Below are 6,533 nucleotides of genomic sequence, written 5' to 3' on the forward strand. Positions count from 1 at the left end.
GGACATTTGGGTTGTTTTTAGACTTTCGCATTTACAAATAATGCCACAATGAATAGCCTTGTGCGTTTGTCATTTTGTGTTTTGAGCACAGATTTTTAGAAGTGGAATTTCTGGGCTAAAGTGTAGGTGATATGCAATTTTCCTAGATCATGCCTGTTTTAGTTCAGGCTGCCATAGGCTAAATACCACAGACTGAGCAGAAATTTATTTCTCACAGTTCTGGAGGATGGAAGTCCAAGACCAGGGTGCCAGCATGGTCAGGTTCTGGTGAGAGCTTTTTCAGGGTTGCAACCTGACAACTTCTCATATCCTCACATGAAAGAGAGTAGAGAGGGGGAGTAAGCTCTCTCATGACTTTTATAAGGACACTAATCCCATTAATGAGGGCTCCATCTTCATGACCTCATCTAATCATGATTACCTCCCAAAGATCTCACCTAATACCAACACGGCAGCGGTGGGGGGGCGGGGGCTAGGGTTTCAGTATTTAAATGTCGAAGAAACACAAACCTCCCGTCCATAACATTGCCCAATTCTCCCAAGACGTACCATTTTCCGTTCCCATCAACAATAGAAAAGAGTACATTATAGGCTGTTTTTATTAGTTCACCTACGCAGGGTCCTATTAACAGGTAATACTTGGGGGCTTCCCCGGGGCTTCCCCGGGGCTTCCCCGGTGGTGCAGTGGTTAAGAATCTGCCTGCCAATGCAGGGGACACGGGTTCGAGCCCTGGTCTGGGAAGATCCCACATGCCGCAGACCAACTAAGCCCATGCACAACTACTGAGCCTGCGCTCTATAGCCCGTGAGCCACAACTACTGAAGCCCATGTGCCTAGAGCCCGTGCTCCACAACAAGAGAAGACACCACAATGAGAAGCCCGCGCACCGCAACGAAGAGTAGCCCCCGCTGGACGCAACTAGAGAAAGCCCGCACGCAGCAATGAAGACACAACGCAGCCAAAAATAAATAAATAAATTTATACATAAAAAAAGGTAATACTTGGTCTCATGTTCTTTTTGGTTCAAATTATGTCTAATATTAAAATATAATTAAAGACATGGAAAGCGTCTTATTTTTAGAGTACATGAAAAGTGCCTTAAACCTTATTGAGTAAGGCAGGATCTAAATAAGGCTGAGCCAATCACTTTTGCTGTCCTGATTAGAAAGAAAGTATTGGAAAGGATATTCTTGTGTGTGCCCTGAGGACAGTTAGAGTTTAAGTAAGCAGGGGTCCTAGAATCTAATAAAGTAGGTGTTTCCAATGATTAGAGGACTATGTCTCAAAAAGTTTTAGAGCCGGATGGCAGATAAACTATTTTGGACTGTATCTGGTAGATAAACGATTTTGAGCAGGAACAAGATATGATATTTCATTATTATTTAGTATCTAGGAAAATTTAAGCTATTCACTTTCCTCCAACATTTTTACTTCTGCTTTATTTGTTTTTGCTTTTCAAACTAATTCATGAATTTAACTTTTTTTTTTTTTTTTTACTGTTCTGATATTATAGTTTGTTCTGTGAGCTTATTTGCCACAGAAATAGCAGCAATGGTTTTCAGCCAACAAACTTGAAATCTTCACACAGAATTTATTCATCTTCTGCAGCAGCACTACTTATCTACTAATTTCTTAATAGAATATTGAGGACCTCCCTGGTGGTCCAGTGGCTAAGACTCCACACTCCCAATGCAGGGGGCCCAGGTCTGATCCCTGGTCAGGGAACTAGATCCCACATGCATGCCACAACTAAGAGTTCGCATGCCTCAACTAAAAGATCCCTTATGCTGCAACTAAGAACCGGCGCAGCTAAACAAATAAATAAATAAATATTTAAAAAAATAGAATATTGAAAGAGGAGTCAACAGTAACTGTAGTGGAACTTCCCTGGTGGCGCAGTGGTTAAGAACCCGCCTGCCAATTCAGGGGACACGGGTTCCAGCCCTAGTCCGGAAAGATCCCACATGCCACGTAGCAACTAAGCCCGTGCGCCACAACTACTGAGCCTACGCTCTAGAACCCCCGAGCCAGAACTACTGAAGCCCACGTGCCTAGAGACCATGCTCCTCAACAAGAGAAGCCACCGCAATGAGAAGCCCATACACCGCAAGGAAGAGTAGCCCCTGCTCGCAGCAACTAGAGAAAGCCCGCGCGCAGCAACCAAGACCCAACACAGCCAAAACAAAAACCAAAAACAACTGTAGCAAACACTTTCATGGTGCTTACTGTGTGCTGGGCACTAAGTGCTATAATAATAATTCATCAAATCTTCACCACAACCTTATGAGATATATTCTATTATTATCTCCATTTTACAGTTAGCAAACTGGGAACAGAAGAGTTAAGTAATAGGACCAAAGCCACACAACTAATGACAGAGTCCAAATTTGGACCCAGGCAATTTGGTTTCAGAGTCTAGGCATTTAACTGCTATACTCTTTCCCCTAATTGACATCAAGAAAATCAGTAGTCGAGAACTGATGGTAATAAAGAGAATCCAGTGGTAATGTGATCATGTAACACGATTCACCTCAAAAGTCTGAAATTCCATTATTTTTTTCCTAGGTGAAAAATGTCAATCCTGAATTAAGTCTTCTGTCATTTCCATAAACTCTCTAGGGACAGGAATTCCTAACCCTTTTCAAAGAAGAGCTGAAGAAAGCAGAGAGGAGGCCAGAAACATGAGGTTTGTGGAAGTGATGAAGAAATCCCAGAAGTCAATTTACAGGTATAATTTGAGCTGGGTTGTTGTTGGCAGAAAGCATAGTCAGCCTCATCAAAGACAACACCATTGTATGTTATCCCCAAGCTATGAGTGCTTATAGTGTCATAGAACTGATGGAAAATTGTACTTGCCTTGCCCAAATTTTAAAGGCCAGAAAGTTCAGGAATGGGTCTTGCTCCGGCCTTTACGTTCTATACTGGGGAGCTTCTGCCACCTAGTGTTCATGAAGAAAATGGCAAGAGTTTGGAATCACCAATCCTGTCCCTCCACAAGTCCAGGAGTATTTAAAGAGGACTGGTCCCAATGGCTGTCTCAGTTTTTCCTCAAGTTATCTTCCCTCCAATGAGAATTAGAAAATATTTGATATTATTAATTCTTTGTGGAAAACTTCAGCTACAATAAATTTCTTTTAAAATTTGATGGGGTTTGGGGCTTCCCTGGTGGTGCAGTGGTTGAGAATCTGCCTGCTAATGCAGGGGACACGGGTTCGAGCCCTGGTCTGGGAGGATCCCACATGCCGCGGAGCAACTAGGCCCGTGAGCCACAACTACTGAGCCTGCGCGTCTGGAGCCTGTGCTCCGCAACAAGAGAAGCCACGATAGTGAGAGGCCCACGCACCGTGATGAAGAGTGGCCCCCGCTTGCCGCAACTAGAGAAAGCCCTCGCACAGTAACGAAGACCCAACATAGCAATCAATCAATCAATCAAAAAAAAAAATTTGATGGGGTTTGAAATTTGTTTTATCTTTAATTTTAGGATTTATAGCTTTCTAATGGAAATTAAAAATGGTTAGGCTTTGAAGTTAGATGTAGAGGCAATAATGAAACAGAAGGAAAGGGGACAGGGCACAACCTTTAAAAGAATGACATAGCCATTGAGGACACAACTAAAACTGGTTGGAACCAACTAGGTCCAAGATGGCAGAAGATTCAGCTTCCAGTAGAACTTGAGCCTCATTATACATTCATTGTAATGTATTAGCATGCTAAGTGACACACCCACAGGCGCCATGACGGTTCTGAGAGCAGCCATAAAAGGCCAAAAAGTGGGTGGTGGCCCAATTCCTGGAAATCTCCACCCTTTCTCCAAAATAGTTGGACTAATCCTCCCACTCATTAGCCTGTGAAATTATCCAGCTGATAAAAACTAACCACCCCGTATTTTGGGGTCTCTTGCCTTCTGAGATGGCCCACACTCTGTCTGTGGACTGTGTTTCTCCCAAGGCTGTTCTTGCCTTTTGAGACGGACCACATTCTATGGAATGTGTATCTCTCTAAATAAATCCACTTCTTACCTATCACTTTGTCTCTCACTGAACTCTTTTTGTGACAAAACATAAAGAACTTGAGCTTCATTAAGTCCTGAGACCTGGTGTGTGATCTCAATTAAAATGCAGTGGTTCAAGTCCCACTCTGAGTTGTGCGGTTTCAATAGGACCTTACAATTGCCTTTGAAATCACAAGTTGAACAATCTGTAGTCTCTTTCCTCCAAAACCTCCTCCAGGGATGCTAGGTAGCAACTGGGAAAGGACTGTTTCAAAGACCTCACAGCAGTTGTCTGTAGAACTGTCCCTCCTCTGTACTCAGAGCCTGAGGTGCTCACCCTGCCATAGTACTTCCCTCTGTACAGTCATCATTGATTGACTCACCGTTCCCCCTTTTTAGACGTGTGCATACCTCCAGGGCAGAAATCATTTCTAATTCTATTAGCAAGTAGTGGATATTAAGTATGTATTAAATGGATGCTGCAGAGAAAGTACGTCTGCTATTGACTTGTTCCAGCTTGTAGCCCTCAAATCAAGCTTAGCCTGCTTGGGCAAAGATTTCCCTAACCATCTAACCATTTCATTTAAGCTTTAACCTGGTGTCTTCTTGACCTGAGCACAAATCAACTCTCCTGTGTTTCCTGCCTTCACTCCTCTTCTCCTTTCCTTCCTTCCCATATGTTGGGTATGCAGAACTATTTATCGTGCTGGTTTCCCCCCTCTTCACAAACTCTCTCAGCCAACTTTTTCCTACTCTACTCTTAAAGCAAGCTAATTATGCTCAGTGTACTTTGATTTTTCTTTGTTACACTCTCTGTTAGATTAACAGGGAAATATAGAAAATCTATTTGGTTGTATCTGTTTGGGGACAGTCTATACCATCAGGGTCTTCTTGCTTCCCAACTCTGGCACCTGGGATACTAGTTTTGAAATGTAGGTAGGGGAACGTAAAGGAATGACATCTTTCATAAAGTAGAATAATGAGTTCTTGAAGATTTGAGAAAATAAAAGCATCTGAAGGCAAGTGTCCAGGTAGAAAGAAATGTCTGAACAGGTGGCCACTGCAGTTTCCTTCAGAGTTTCACTTTCCTGTACACATTTTGTCAAGCTGATTACTTCTATCACCGCTATGCTGGCCCCCAAGGGTATACACTTCTTTCTTCAAAGCCCGAACTCCTTGGTTCTTAGTTTTCTTCAGTACTGTGGAGCCATGCTGGACTTTTCAAAAAGTCTTTACCAGTATGAACCAATGATTATCACTGGGTGGAGAAATCATGGATGATCATTTTCTTCTTTACAGTTTTTTTGGGTTTATTGATTTCTTACTGATTTATGTATTATTTGTATAATCATCTGAAAAATTAGACTTTACAAAATTCAAAGGGAAAACAAGCAAGTAATAAAAATATAGCTAAGCGTACAAACAGCAGGTTTCTAATTTTACCACACTGTTGTCTGCACAGCTCATTGGCTCCTCAAGCTCTTGTTCCATACCACATCATTTTTGAGGGCCTTACCAGAGTAGCTCACTTTTTCATTTTCAGTGGTACTCCTTTTGCTACCTTATAGACCTCATTGAGAAAACAATGGGTGGACTGTGGAACTGATTGCTCTTTGAGGGTAAATAATTTTATATCCTCAGGTAGATATCAGCATATAAAGAAATCTTCTAGCTACAGAGGCCTCCCCACCAACTTCCTCAACTTCCCAGAAATAAAGTAAAAGGTTGTTTTCCCTGAGATCAAATTAAATTTGAAGTTAAAGGCTGTCCAGTTGACCAGACAGTGAACCCTGGGCCAGTTGGGTGGGTAGGAACCCTGTTTGTTAGTAAGGCATCAAGTCGTTAAAATGAACTTCAAAAGCTATGTGATCTTAACTTTTGATTTTAACAAAGGAAGGTGAGAAGAATATAAATGTTCGCTTAGGCTGGAGTTTAGCAGTAGTAATTGCAGTCATTTTTACATGAACTGTTTACCTTTCCTGCTTAGGTATAGTGCATTACAATTATTGTCAAATAATTAAATGTTATTAACTCATTTAAGTATAAAACTAAACTGTTGATATATGCTCAATACGTACAGCTTTTTATGTGCCACAGTAGTCATCTGCTTATATAGCTTAGTTGTTTGCTCATACTCTTAAGAATGAAATAGAACCTAGGATTCACCCTAGTAAGCATGCCCGTGGTGGTGATTTTTGTTCCTCTTTCTCTTTGATTGGATCCGATCCAGTGACAATGCCTCAGATGTTAAGTCAACCCAAATAATGAAAAGCTACTTTGAAGGATAAATCTAAGATTATTTGTTAAGTTTTGGGTGGGGGGCGGGTAAAGCTTCTTTGGCTGAAGAGAAGTTGGAGACTTCTTAAATGTTGGAGATTTCCCCTTAAATTTGCTTTATTTGTTCTTTATCTCCCTTTGCTTGAGGTGAGGGTTTTAAAATCATTTCTGCTCTCCCCATAGGTATAGTTGTGATTTGTGGCACTTTGATTAAAAACGTATTCTGATTTTTCCCTCGTATCTTTTGCCCATCCCCACCCCCAG

The sequence above is a fragment of the Balaenoptera borealis genome (assembly GCF_965194805.1).
Source record: "Balaenoptera borealis genome assembly, chromosome: 3".
In the NCBI taxonomy this organism is placed as follows: domain Eukaryota; kingdom Metazoa; phylum Chordata; class Mammalia; order Artiodactyla; family Balaenopteridae; genus Balaenoptera; species Balaenoptera borealis.